General features: G+C 27.8%; 1 pseudogene; it reads left to right on the forward strand.

The window, feature by feature from the left end:
* Window positions 1-12,713: 12,713 nt before the first annotated feature.
* On the forward strand, window positions 12,714-13,390 carry LOC150031941 (uncharacterized; annotated as a pseudogene).
* The last annotated feature ends 2,347 nt before the right edge of the window (window positions 13,391-15,737 follow it).

The following is a 15,737-nucleotide window of genomic DNA, read 5'->3' on the forward strand; positions in this document are numbered from 1 at the left end:
AGAAATGCAATCTTGGATAAAAAAAAATCAAAACAACACATCAGACACCATGATATCTCTCCTAATTTCCAAAGTAGAATTTTACCATAAAGTTAAACAATGAAGATCAAATCATATTAAAACCATGCATTAAAACATGAAATAGTTCCCAAAAAATTGCCAAAATAAATATAATCAACATGCATAAAGCTTGTATAATTGATTTCGAGGTTAAAGGTGAAATTTACTCTCCTCATGCTTATTTAAAAAAATCCAAAAGGTTCGATCGAAATATCCATAAAATGTTGATATCAATGGATATGTCTGAAAAAATTATTATTTTTTTAAATTAGAAAATAAATATTTTACGTTCTTTAAAATAAGTTAAAAGCTTTATTATTTATATTATATTCACACCGTGATATTTTTTTACTTGTTGTTTTTGTGTGTGTTTCATGATTTTTTTTCTTATATAAGAAACGATCATCTAAACAAAAAAAAAAAAAAAAAAAAAACCAAACCGTATATACAAAAGAAAATCTATGCCCAATAATTTTTATCTCCTTAAGAGTACAATTTTACTCACTTGTGCCTAAATTTCAAGAGTAATTTTCTTTCAGGATATAATAAATTACCTTTCTGTCCTAGAGGTTGGAGGTTTGATCCCTCTTCTCCACGCTTGTACTAAAAGGAACACCATCTCCACGCAATATACGACAAGCTTTACTTTGTGGAGTAAACGAAACTTCGACAAATTTTTAAAGAGGAGAAAAGTACGAATGAAAAAGTAAGTTCTAATTTAGAGAAGAGATATATTATTAACTAATTCGTGATTGTTTGAATATTCGTGTCCTTCAAATTGGTTAATAATTGAAAAGATGCATCCATTAAACTGAAAGGATGAAACTCATGAAATTGAAAGATGCAATCCTAAATAAAAAGTCATATACCATTTTATTTCAACATTCCCATAGAAATGCCAATTCACCCCTAAGGTAGATGTTGAACCCGTGTCAATATGAATTTTTTTAATGGAAATGTGGACATGTCGATGAAAATTTAATGTTGCAATTTATGAATAACAACAAAAAAACAAACAATAAAATAAAAGTAAAGATTGAGATTGATAACCAAATTTGATGCAATATCACCTACGACCGGAGAACAGTATATTCAAAAGTATATTAAAAAACTGCAACCCTAAAAGATGGAGAACACACACAACTAAATATTGTAGCTTAGTTCTTTAGGAAAGAACAAAAAATGGACCGTGATCGGATGAGGAAGCATATATATATATATATCCTATGATCATAGTATGATGGCAGTCGGGCAAGTATGCCCCCATCGTCCAGTGATTCAGGACATCTCTCTTTCAAATATATATTCAGATTGAATCTGCAAAAGAGTGCAACATCAGACTCGACAAACTAGAGGTTCAGAGGATCACAAGACATAAAACAAACTAGACAACATTTTTCTTGTAAGAAAAATATAGTCAATACCAATGCAATAACAAATATATATAGAAAAAGAAATTGAGAGTATCAAAGGGGTGAATAAAAGGGAGAAAAAAGCTTGGTATCAAGGCACGAGAATTCTTATATAAAGAATAAAATCAAGTTGCCTTGAAAGGCAAAAAGAAAATAAAGCAAGAACTTCTATTTGCAGAGCATGACAAGAAAGACACATGAAGACATTACAGTTGATAATTGGCAAGGACATGAAGGATGATTGTTAACAGATTATATCTATAAAATCTAGTCAAATAATAGGCTAATTTAAGACTAAACCCTAATAGTGGGTTTGATGTTTTGTCTAACTTATCTTTTCATTTAAATTCAATCCATTTGTGTATTATAAACTGAATAAAAAATCTAATTCCATATGAATTCCAAATTGGCAAGTTTCTTTTATATATATATATATTTATTGGAGTTAATTGAAAACATATAGAAAGAAGGGAAAGAGGGAGATGATAATTTTTAAATGTATGAAATCGAAGTTCATAATATAAACATTATGTCAATTAAGTTATTTATTTAGATTTTAAAATACTAATAAAATTATTGGAGTTGAACTAATAATATATGTTATATGTAGGTCAAACAAGAGGCTTGATTATTTTAATTAATAAACTTTATCCAAGTTAGTGGACCAAATATAGGTAGGTGATAATTTCTATACTAGATTATTTGGTACACAATAAAGCGAATTTCCTGCCGATCTTTTAAGAATAAAAGGGGAAATGAAAAAGATGCAAGAGAAAAGGTAACAAAAAGGATGGGCCAAAAACTAAGGCAAACGAAAATTACTGTTGAAAGTTACTCAACCAAACCAATCTAAAGTTTTCTTCTCACTTTTGTTCGTTTGAGTTCTTTAACGGTTGGTTTGATTGACAATCCAAATTCTATTTTATATTTTCAGATTTATTGAGCTCAGTAAATATGTGTTTGATAGACCACCCAAATTTTGTTTCCGAAAACTGTCTTTAGATTCTATGATCTAAATAGTAAAAATTCTGAAAACAACAATTTTTTTGTTTTTATTGTATCAAGTATTTAAATTTTAAATTTTAAAGTGGAGAGAATTATATTAGAAAAGACCAAAATATTTACCATTTTATAAACTCTATTTATTTTTTAAATTTAAATATGTATTGTTTAATGTATTATAAATAGTATAATATTACAAAATAATAATTATATAAGTTTTTTAAGAAAAATATTCATAAATAAATGAATAATAAATAATTGTTAACACTCAAATTTAGTTATAAATATATTATCAAATACATTTTAAACAATTATTTAAATTAAAATCTAGTTTCTAAATATGTATGTATATTTAGAAACATGAAATTTAACTCTTTTTCATTGGATCATTTATTTTTAAATTTATGTTTTCAGATTCCTTACCTTTGAAGTAAGTTATTAATATAGAAATGGAGAGAATTTGAGGCAGTAGTATTAGCAACCTCTTCAAGAGAAAATTAAAGCTTGCAAATTCTTCATCTAGAAAAGGTTTTATTATAAATGACTATGGAGAATTATTTAGTTCTGTTTAATAATTATTTTGATTTTTGCTTTATGAAAATTAAGCTTCTAAACTCTATTTTAATCTCTAAATTTCTATATTATGTTATCTACCTTTCATTAATGTTTTAGAAAAAGTAAAGTCAAGTTTTGAAAACTAAAAAAAAAGTAGTTTTTGAAAATTTGTTTTTATTTTTAGATTTTGACTAAGACTCAGATGTTTCTTCAAAGAAAGTGAAAGTTATTATAAAAAATTGGAAGAAAATAAACATAAATTTCAAAAAACTAAAAACAGAGGTCCAAATTAGTAACTATTTAGTTGATATGATTATTGATTTTTTAAAATTAAGTCTATTTCATCTCCGATTCTTACAATGATTTGCATCTTTCTTTAGAACAAAAGTTGATTTTTATCTAAATTTCAAAAATAAAAACAAATGTTAATTTTTTTTTTTTTAGTTTTTAAAATTTAGTTTGATTTTTAAAAATATTGGTCAAAAATAGACAATAAACCAAGAAATTTAGAAGTGGAAGGAGTGTATAGACTTAATTTTTTTAAAAAAATAAAAAATAAAGGTACCATTTGATAACCAATTTATTTTTTTGTTTTATTTTTGAAAATTAGGGAATTAAACCTCAAACCACGAGGTTGATAATATAAACATTATGCAGTTGAGCTACGCTTTTATTGGCTTTCACCTTCATATTTCTTTCTCTGTTATCTACTTTTTCATAAATGGTTTAAAGAACCAACCAAAATTTTGAGAACTAAAAAAAAGTAATTTTTAAAAGATTGTTTTGTTTTTGGAATTTGGCTAAGAATTCAACCCTTGTACTTATGATGGAAATCATGGTAAGAAATCTTGATGAAAAAGGTTTAATTTAAAAAAAAAAAAAATCAAATAATTATCAAATGAGACTAAAATGATTATCAAATGGGACCTAAATAATTATCCAATGGAATGGCATCTATAGACGGTTGCATTATTGTATCACCTTTTTATCTTAATGTGGGTCCTTTTAAGATATCACAATCCATAAACAATAATGTCAATGAACAAAATATTGGCCTAACTTTGGTCCTTCAACATGTGCTTCAGTGTGATAAGGACTTAGGTACTAACTTTACCAAAGAATTAATGATAAAAGCAATTGAAAATTAGGAACCGAATTCCAAGTTAAAAAGTAACTATTTTACCGATTGTCAAAATGAATATTACTCAACTGAGTTGTACCGAAGGTAGGAAAGTTAAAATTTTCTTTTAATTCTAGAATTTAATCCAATATCTTTAGGGAAAAAATTATTTTAGCAGAGAATATTTTAATAGATTCCAGTTAATTGTTTTTGACGATTTTTATTATTATTTCAGAGTTAAAGTTTTTTAAATATATATTGTGATAAAGAGAGCTAATATTTTCAAAGATCTTCCATTGATAAATATAATGTGTATTTTTCTTCCTTCTTAAAGGTCTTGAATAACATTAGATAAAAGTATATTTTTTTCTTGACGATTTCTTTTATAAAAAATTTGACGAAAAATAATATAATTTTCAAAGATTTGGAATAACATTCAAGTAAAAAAAATATTCTTTCCACAGGTTTATAAAAAACAATATAATTTTCAAAGAGGTATTTAAAATTCTTCAATAAATAACGTATATCTTGTTTAAATGTGTTTACAAATGTTTTGTGAAGAAGATATTTTTCAAGGGTCTCTTAAAAACCTTCAATACAACATACATTTTTTTTTAATGTCCCTACAATTGTGTAGTTTTTTTAACTTTAGTGCGTTGTCATATTTGTAAATATATCATATAAATAAATAATTTAAAAAAATTTTAGGCCTATCATTAATATATAATTTTTTTATAGTCTATATTTCTATCGCTAACATACTCTTTTTTTTTTATCGTTTATTGGAATATTTTTACATAATTCTTCATTAATTAAATATCTATCACTTATTAATGATTTTTGTGTCTATGATTGATGAACAATTTTTATAAATATTATTCATAAACTATTAATATCTCTATTAGTGATCCTCGTTTAATTTTATTATTAATAGACTATTTTTTTTTTTCTATATCTATAATTGATAAAGAAGAACATTTTAATATTTATAAATTGGTAGACCATTTCCACGTCTGTCAATAGACATCATATTATATATATGCTATTAATAATATCTATTATTATTTACTATCAATCGTTTTTTAATTAATATTAAGTTATTACTTATTTAGTATTTTAAATATTTTGATATAATATCAATGGCAAATAAGCATGTCCACTTCACAAGTTGAAAATGAAGTATAACATCATCAATGTATCATTTTTCTCTATTGATAAGGTAGATAAGTAATAGATTTAATAGCAAATAAGCATGCAAACAACAATTTAATTGGTAGAAAAATTAGGTGAAATATTACTTATATACATTTTCATTCAATTGATAATTATGAAAGATAGATCTATGATAAAGAAAAAAGTAAATAATTATTGATAAGTAATAAATATAAATATTATTAACGTATAATTATATTATATTTATATCTAATTGTGATGTATGATATACTGTAACAAACATAATAACAAATGAGCATGCAATCAATCAATGATAGACATATATTACTGATAGATCTTAATTAGTGATAAGTCTATAAATAGACCACAATTAATGATATATGTTGATAGAAATATTTTTTTTTTCATATTTGTAAATAGTTTTTGACTAGATTTGTTATTATTTAGTTTTAAATTGCAATATATGCAATTATCCCTTCAAACTAAGTTTATTCTTACAAACTCGTTTAGAAAGTATGAACCAATATAAAAATAAAAATTACAATATAAATTAACAAAATACAATAAACCAAAGTAATCTTTGTAAGATTTCTTAATTCTCATCCATTTCATATTATCAAAGCATCTATGATCTTTTCTGTTCTTTTCTTTTTCACCTTTAACCACATGATTCTTGAATAGAATGTCATCAAGTGAACGTAAATATTTAACATATAGATATTTAAAGTTTTATTTAGATTAACTTTGAAGGTGATTTTAGATAGTTATCAAGTTTTTCTTTCTAAAAAGCACAAACAAAATCTAAGTGTTTGTTTGAATAAAAGTAGTGTATGTTCCAATTGAGAAAAAATATGTAATATCAATCTTGAAGCCAACAGTTTGATTCCTTATATCCCACATATTATATTATAAAAAAAAAATAGTAGAGTAAAAAAGGAGGTTTTATTGAAATATTGTAGTTTGGAGAAATATTTAGTGAATTATGGTAGTTTTAAAATTATTTAGAGATTTAATGTAGTTTGACAGCTTTTGTAGAAGCTCGAGGAAGAGTGAGAAGATTAAGTCGAGTTCTCTAAACTCAACCTGTGGATTTGGCAAAGTTTAGGGTCATGTCGAGTGTTAAAAACTCAAATTACATAGGTCGAGTTTTCAACACTCGATATACTGTCCACAACGTCTCATCCCATCCGTCAGACTATTTTGACTGTCTACCTTTATTCCTTCCCAACGCTCACCTACATGCTCACCTACACATTAATCCGTTGGTCGAGTTTTCAACACTCAACCTACATCTTTTTAAACCCACCACAAGCTTCCCAAATCACAATTTGTCTCTACCTTCCATTGCTATCTGCCCATCTTCTTATCATTCCAATACTTCTAAGAAATTTGCTCTCTACTCGTCTCTCTTCTTCTCTTTCGAAGTTTTCTGGCTCTTTGTCTCTCAGATCATTTTTTCCCTCTTCTTCTTCCAAAATTTTTTACTAAATCCTCTTCTTCCCCACGTCCGTCCGTTAAATTGTGAGGTTTGTATATTTACTCTACTAAATTTCAATTTTTTAAAAATAACTATGAACTTTGTTCCAATTCTCATATTATTATATATTTCTTTATTATAGTTTTTGTTGCTATTTGAGAAACAAAGAACCAAAAAGAGGTAACGTTCACTCAACAAAATTCTTAGTTTTTTTAAATTAAAAATAAGTCATAGATTCATATTCTAATAAAATTCTATTTTTTTCGTAGTTTTTGTTGCCGAATAACAAATAACAAAGAAGAGAGGGATAGTTGTCATTTGAGGGGAAAAAAAAAGTAAAACTGTTATTGAATTTGTGTGTTTACTTTTTTTTTTTATTACTAATTTTTTTTTATATTTATATTATTCTAGATATACCATTCCAGTTCCTTATATATTGATGTTAGTAAATTTTTCATGTTAATTTTTTGTTTGTTTTTGCTTGTATTTAAGTTTGATAAATAGTAAAATAATTAGTAATGTTTATTTATTATTTTTTTTAATAGTATTCTACTTTTTGAGTATTAGTGCATTTTAAAAAGTTTAGTAGTTTTTTTTGTTATGTAATACAAAATTATTAATTTGAGTGAGTTTATATATATATATATATATATATTACAATATTCGATTGTTTTAGTATTTAAGTTTGTTGTTTAAATTATTTTTATTAGTTTTTAATATTTTGTTTATATTTTTGTTTGTCTTTTTTATTTAAATTTGATAATTAGTAAAATAATTAGTAATGTTTAGTAGTTTATTTTTTATAATATTCTACTTGTACTTGAGAATTAGTGCACTTTAAAAAGATTAATAGCTTTTTTTTTTGTTATTTAATATAAAATTATTAACTTGAATGAATTTTCTATATATATATATATATCTTATAATATTCTATTGTTTTAGTATTTAAATTTGATGTTCAAAGCTTTTTTAATTAGTTTTAAATATTTTTACTATTTTGTTTACATTTGTGTTTGTTTTTGTTTGTAATTAAGTTTGATAAGTAGTAGAATAATTAGTAATATTTAGTAGTTATTTTTTATAATATTCTACTTTTTTTTATTATTAGTGCATTTTAAAAGTTTAGTATTTTTTTTTGGATATTTAATATAAAATTATTAATTTGAGTGAATTTATTATATATATATATATATATATTATAATATTCGATTGTTTTGTATTTAAGTTTGATGTTGAAAGTTTTTTTTATTATTTTTTAACATTTTGAATAATTTGTTTATATTTTTGTTTGTATTTAAATTTGATAAATAGTAAAACAATTAGTAATGTTTAGTAGTTTTAATTTTTTTTTATTTTATAATATTCTACTTTTTTTAGTATTAGTGCATTTTAAAAAGTTTAGTAGTTTTTTTTTATTTAGTAAAAAAATATTAATTTGAGTGATTTTTTTTATATATTTCTTAGAATATTTGATTGTTTTATTATTTAAGTTTGATGTTCAAAGTTTTTTTTTAATTAATTTTTAACATTTTTAACATTTTGTTTATGTTTTTGTCTGTATTGAAGTTTGATAATTAGTAAAATTATTAGTAATGTTTAGTAGTTTATTTTTTTTTATAATATTCTACTTTTTGAGTATTAGTGTATTTTTAAAAAGTTTAGTAGTTTTTCTTTTGTTATTTAATGCAAAATTATTAATTTGAGTGAAATATATATAAATATATATAATATTTGTTTTAGTATTTAAGTTTGATGTTCAAAGTTTTTTTATTAGTTTATAATATTTATAATATTTTGTTTGTATTTAAGTTTGATAATTAGAAAAATAATTAGTAATGTATTATTTGTCTTTTTTTTTTAGAAAATGACGGATAAATGTTTGGGATTTATGTTGTTTACAAATGATAATGTGATTGATGGTATTAATGAATTTGATTATGACCAACCACCATGTGAGGGTTTTAATATAAATGTGAACATTGGACTTGTTTTTGAACAACTAGTTGAAGTGGTAGGGATGTCATTTGGTGTAGATATGAGAGCAAATCAGTTAGAAGTAGTATATAGACATCATAATCTAATATCATTAGGATCAGTAAAGTTTATGTCATTCTCTATTCCTAATGAATAAGCAATGAACTTGATGTTCTCAATCACGATGCCACTCTCGAATTTAGTGCATTTATATGTTAATGTGAGTAAGGTAGGGTTGGATATAAGCTTGAATGCACAACCCGTTAGTCTGTTTGAAGATCTTGATCCTTAATCAGTTGCACCACCTTGTGATTATGAAGATATGGTGGCTAATTAATCAATATAGGGATTTTAGAACATAAACAGACAATGAATTTGAGGAGTTCGATTTTGATGGTCGTGAACATAAGTTATCTTCAGATACATTCAATGATTTGGATATGAATGTAATAGATAGCATTCGAGAACAAACCCAATTGTAGCCCCTGTGGGTGTTGACAATACCCAATTGTATAAGAAGATGATTTGTCAAGACAAATAAATGCTACAATATGTGGCCAAATATTTTTCTATTAAGTATCATGCACCATCTACGGTTGTGAAATCGACACCGACAATTTGGGCAATGCGATGTAAGAAGTAGGAAAAATGTTGCAAATGGAGACTTCATGCAACAAAGAAAAAGTCGCATGGCTTATTTGAAATCACTAACTATGTTGACCAACATATATGTTTTTACTCAAAACTTAGTCAAAGTCATGTGCAGTTAGATTCATTGATGATTGCAATAGAGTTTTCTGATGCTGTAAGAGAAAAATCGTCCATCAGATTGGCACAACTACAGTCTGACATAAAAATAAAATTTGGATATCATTTTCCTTACCATAGGGTATGGGTGAGCAAAAGAAAGGTGCTGGCTAAAGTGTTCGATAACTAGGACGAGTCAAATAAATTGTTGCCCAGGTGGCTGTATATGGTTAAACAGACCAATCCCGAAATATGTGTGGAGTGGAGAGTGAAGAAAACTCCAACTAAAAGACATGTCATCCTTACTTCTATATTTTGGGCATTTGGTCCTTGTATAGAAGTTTTTAATAGATGTCAGCCAATGATTCAAATAGACGGTACCCACTTGTATGGAAAATATCGAGGAAAGTTATTGATTGTTACATCAATTGATTCAAACATACATCTTCTTCCTCTTGTATTCGTCGTTGTAGATGAGAAGTCTGCAGACTCATGGGGATGGTTCTTGAAACATTTGAGAGAAATTGTTACACACAAATAGGTGTGTTTAATTTTGGAACGACATGATGTCATTATCTCAACAACGAACGATCCAACAAATGGTTGGACGGGATCAAAATGTCACCATCGATCTGCTTACGATATATTGTTAGCAACTTTAACAAAAAAAAAAATACAAATTCAACATATTGAAGTATTATATTTATCGTGTCGGATGTCAGTTCCAGATTCGAAAGTTTAATAAAGCTATTGAGGACATCAAAGGATTAAATCGGAGCTATCTGGATTTTTTTGACAACATTGGTATTGAGCAATGAATTCAAGCACACCATGGAGGATTCAGGTATGAGTGGATGATGACAAATCTATCAGAGTGCATAAATGGAGTCCTCAAAGGAGCTCGAATGTTTCCGATAAATGCTTTTGTTCAAATAACATTCTTCAAGTGCGTAAATTATTTTGAAAAAAGAAGAGAAGAAATAAGAGCTTCTTTGAAGTATCAAGATTAATAGACCCGGTAATATTTCTTTTAGTAACCAACAATTTGTTTCAAATATATTTGTAATACTAAGTGAGTAAACATTTAGGTACGCGCATGAAAAAATTAATAAATGGGCAGCAAGATCTAGTAAACATGAAGTATAGTCAAACGATCGATATGAAGGAGTGTTTCATGTGAAGACTAGACGTCATAGCCTCAATGCTAAAGGAGGAAATGTTCGAATACTGAGGATACTGTTTATGTAACAAGTGGCAATTAGCATTTGCCATTCCATGCTCACATTTTATGGCGGTTTGCTCACATTTTAACATGAACATTGAATATTTTATTGAAGACTACTATAAATTGTCCACGTACGTTGCATGCTACTCTCCTCAATTTAAACATGTACCGCATGAAGATTACTGGATCACACACCGTAAATGTCTGTCTTACATGCTGACTCATCGTTGTTGAGGAAACCTGGTAGACCAAGGAGTTCATGATACCATAACGAGATGGATTGGACAGAATCAAACGCTCAACTATGATGTGGGTTTTGTAATCAGTTAGGTCATAATCGAAAGAAGTGTCATTCGTTACAAAGACAAACACCAGAAGGTTAAGGATTTTTATTATTAATATTTTTATCTTGTAAATACTATTTTTATTATGTAAATAATATTTTTATGATGTAGATAATTTTTAATTATAATTTATTAAGTTGTACATTATTTTTTTGTTTTACTCGAGAAATAAATAATTTTTTTTCTTTTAGATCATGGCTTTAAATTCAGAACTGATTGATCCCGATGTTCTGTACGATCAATCAATTCATCGATTATTAGTTGTAGAGGAAGATCGTACCACTGGCGAGATATCTTGTAGACGTCGAGAGACAGTTGTTCATTGCACTATCTCACTCCACCCTAGAATACTACCATTACTTCGTACGTCTGGATTTTATGGAGTTTCCAGATTGGGATTCATTCAACTAGATTGGCATCTCATCACAGCACTGATCAAGAGATGGAGGCTTGAGATGCATATATTTCATGTGCCCACTAGAGAGTGCACTGAGATGCATATATTTCATGTGCCCACTAGTGAGTGCACTGAGATGCATATATTTCATGTGCCCACTAGAGAATGGGTTATCACTCTACAAGATATAGAAGTGTTGTTCAGGTTACCTGTTGACGGCGAGCCAGTTTCCAGAGTAATGCATGATGACTAGCTGAATATTTGTCAACTATTAGTCGGTGTGAGCCCACCTGTTGATAAAATTAAAGGATTGAAGTTAAGTTTGACATGGTTAGGGACATAATTTCGTGAGCTTGCTGATGATGCAGAAAAGGAAGTTGTCCTGAGATATACGTTAGCATATATACTACATATGATGGGTGGAAGTATGTTTTCCAATAAATTAAATCATTTCGTTCACTTGATGTTCCTGCCATTGTTAGCTAACCTCTGATACAAGACAGTATTCTTGGGGTGGAGCATGTTTGACATGGCTGTATAGACAACTATGCAAAGCAACAAGATCTGAAGTTTATTAAATCGTTGGGCCTCTATACTTTTGCAATTATGGGCTTGAACGATTTTCAACAATGGTTCCACAGCTTCGACATGTAAATGACGCTCAATTAGTTGGACGAGCCTACAGTTCTCAATATGTTATTTTAATTCAATTTAGTTTAACAAATATTTTTATATGACTAATCTAGTTAATTTAAAATCTAAAATATTAATTTAATAATATAGGTGGAGAGACAAATTTTGTGTGACTAGGACAATTACACATGTAGTTAGTCAATATAGATACATGTTTGATTTGCTTCAACCTGATTACATAGACCAAATTCAATTTTTTATACAAATTTTTAATGTATTTGTCTTTAATATTTTTTAATATGAGATTCTATGTTTCAGATTATTTAGGAGTCTTACAAAGTTGTCATGGACACTTTGCCCAATTTCTGTACAATGGTCAAAACATATGGTGGACAATAAGTCCTCTCATATGTTCTCACATTGGTGAGTGGCGTCTTTCTGACAAGGTAATGAGACAATCTGATTTCCAGCAGGATGCCTCATCGCCTTGTAATATTGAACTCCCTGCATGACATCGACCTAAGAACTGGAGATTAGTCTGAAAAAGTTGCACATTTGGTAGTGCGGTGGCACTATCGTACAAAGTTTATTCCAATGGGAGTTTCTATTGAGCAATTTGATAGGGATGCCAATCAAAATTACATCAATTGGTACAATAATATTACAAGACGCTACGTTACTCGTCCATGAGCAACTTTGGGTCATCTGGTACATAAATAAATGTTGTTTAATTATTTTTAATTTAAACTTATTTTAAATATTATCTAATCTTTTTATAATTCACAGAATTGAACAATAGTAGCCTTCATGATGTTTTAAATGATTCATACTAGGTTCTTGCTATATGTAGTAATAACAAGAGCTATATGGAGAAGATACATTATATGTACGATATACCTATTGCTTCTCCACCAGTTCCTAGACGTAAGGGACCTACTGCTCAAGTAGAAGAATATGAGTTTGATGAGGTTGTCCACAATGTATAAGAATTGCCTCCTATGACGTAGAAGCAAAGTCAGACTGGTTATATTAGCCCGATGATGATGATGCCAACATTTAGTTCAGGATATTATGATTCAGAGGTCAGTTCATTGTCTTCATACTTGCATGGACATGGGTGCAGCCGTGGAGAGCATAATGAATATTTATACTATGAAGTGCTTGCAGAGGTACCAGAGCAACATCAAGAGGAACCAGAGCAACATCAAGTTCAAAGTCGACGACGACAACCAGTTCGAAATCGACGACGTCCGCCTTGTGGGACACATTGATTTATTAATATTATTTTTAAATGATTGAGATACATCAAATTGTTGTATTAATATGAATATTTTAATTTATATTTTATTATTTTCAAAAGTGGTCAAAACTTATTAAGAAATATAATTGTTTGGAGTACCTTAAATAAGGTAAAAGAATACAGTGTTGGAAAGAAAAAAGGAATAACAGTGTGATTTTTTTTTTAAAAAAAGGGTGGTCGAGACTTCAACACTCGATGTACATTTTTTTTTAAAAAAAAAATCCCAACCTTTGTCGAGTATTGAAATCTCGGCATACAAATTTTTTTATAATAAAAGGTATACAAGTCAAATCGAAAAACTACAATATTTCTCTAAATAGTTTTGAAACTACAATATTTGGCTAATTAGTTTTAGGAAGTACAAATATTAATCCAATTTTCCTAGTTAAAAAAAATATAAAATTAATTTAGTTGGTAGGGGCCTATCTAAAGGAAAACCACGTTATGAAAAGAATAGAAAGGTTCTAGTGATTATTTTGTCTTTTTTTTCTTTTTCTTGTTTGTCTTAATATGGATTTGTTCTCATTTTATTCACAATTATTTACCTCCAAGAATATTAACCACATACTTGAATTAAAAGAAACATGTTAATATCGATTATCTAGAAAATAATTGACTAAGAAACACTTTAGACTCACTCTAGGGTATTTCAATATTTGTAAAATGACTTTTAAATGAAGCATAACAAAAACAAACTTTAGATCATAATCAATTTTAAAAAATGTATATCAATGTATTTAATTATTTTTTTTAAATATCAAGAATGTTGTGAGAAAAAAAAGAATATATATATGTATACACATTGAGAAAATGTTTAAATGATAAGGTATTCCCAAGCTCCTTTAACACGTTAACTTATTTATATGTTTATTTTAAAACAGTAGAAAGAATAGAAACAAGGAGCAAGGAAAACTAAGAACTTGGTGTGACTAGATGTTTATTCGCTTTGTCTACAAGAATGCATGAGATGTTTGTTTGATAAGTTATTCATTTTATTTATTTAAGATGCTTTGAATTCCACTTAGATGTTTGTTACGTGTATGCATGAGATGTAAGGCTAATTATCTGGCCAACAACTTTCATAGTTACTATCAACCTCAAACTTAGAGAGCTTTGATCCCCCTTTCCTATCTTTGATCTTTTTTCTAATGGAACAAAAATCATAGAGGAATATCCAATGTCGACACTAGAAAACAAACCAACAAAACCTATCTTTTTTCGATGGTAACTCAATACCATTGGTAAAACCTCCACTTTGCCAATGACTTAATAATCCAATCATTCTTGTAACTGTTATGTTTATTATTTTTTTTATTTACTTTTAAGTTTAACGATGTGCAAAGAGAAATTTTCAACTCTTAGTGTAGTGAGAAATTATCCATGAGGATGCCATAATGTGACTAACATTGTTTTTCCTTTTGAATATAGAGACAAAAGTACCTTGAATTTATATCTAGTGGATATTAAGTATATGAAAATGATTAAATCTACAGTTTATTTCATAATAACCCTTATAGGCTTTTGTCTAATGATTCAATGATATAAAGTTTGTATTTTCTTATGTGAACAATCGTAAACACATGCATATTGTTGGAGATTTGTTGATTGTTTTTATATTTTTCCTAAGGTAGTTTTTGGTGGTTTTCACTGTTGACACAAATGTTGTCTTAACATCTGCCTCAGACAAGTCATTCTCCTGCAAAAAAAAAATTATTTCCTAATCTGGAATTTATTTGTGGAATATTTCTATTTTCTAATCTGGAAAATCTCAACAGTTTCGAGTAAGGAATTCTCTATTTTAGGGGGATCCTAAGATTCATTAGTGAAGGGAGTTTGCTGACTAAGGGAAAGATATCTTAATGAGAGGAGTCTCGCACATGATTGAAAGCCGAAGTGTATAACACTAATAATATCAAACTTAGGGGAGCCTAAGTACACTTGAGAGAGAGTCTCCCATCTAGGGAAAGCCTAGGTGGTTTGTGAGTTGATCTCTGCTTGAGTCACTGTAGTGATCCTATATTATCGATAAGCACTGCATTGTAAACTGCTTAACTATTTAATATTAGTGGATTATCTTTCTTGAGACACTGCCTCAAGGTGTAGGTGGTTTATCACAGAACTGGATTACCAACTTTTGTGTGTCTATACTTGTTTACTAGCTATTGCCATTTTTTTTTGTTTCAATAGTTGTCAGTGCTCTTTATTTAACATCTGTATATCGAGTGACAAGTCATTCTATTGCTTTTTTAATTAGTATCAGAGCAAGTCACCTTTACCTCATGTGTTTCGATCATGGATGGGATCAAAGAATGTGGCTC

Source organism: Benincasa hispida, chromosome 12 (genome assembly GCF_027475165.1).
Source record: "Benincasa hispida cultivar pf3 chromosome 12, pf3_genome.v1.1, whole genome shotgun sequence".
Classification (NCBI taxonomy): domain Eukaryota; kingdom Viridiplantae; phylum Streptophyta; class Magnoliopsida; order Cucurbitales; family Cucurbitaceae; genus Benincasa; species Benincasa hispida.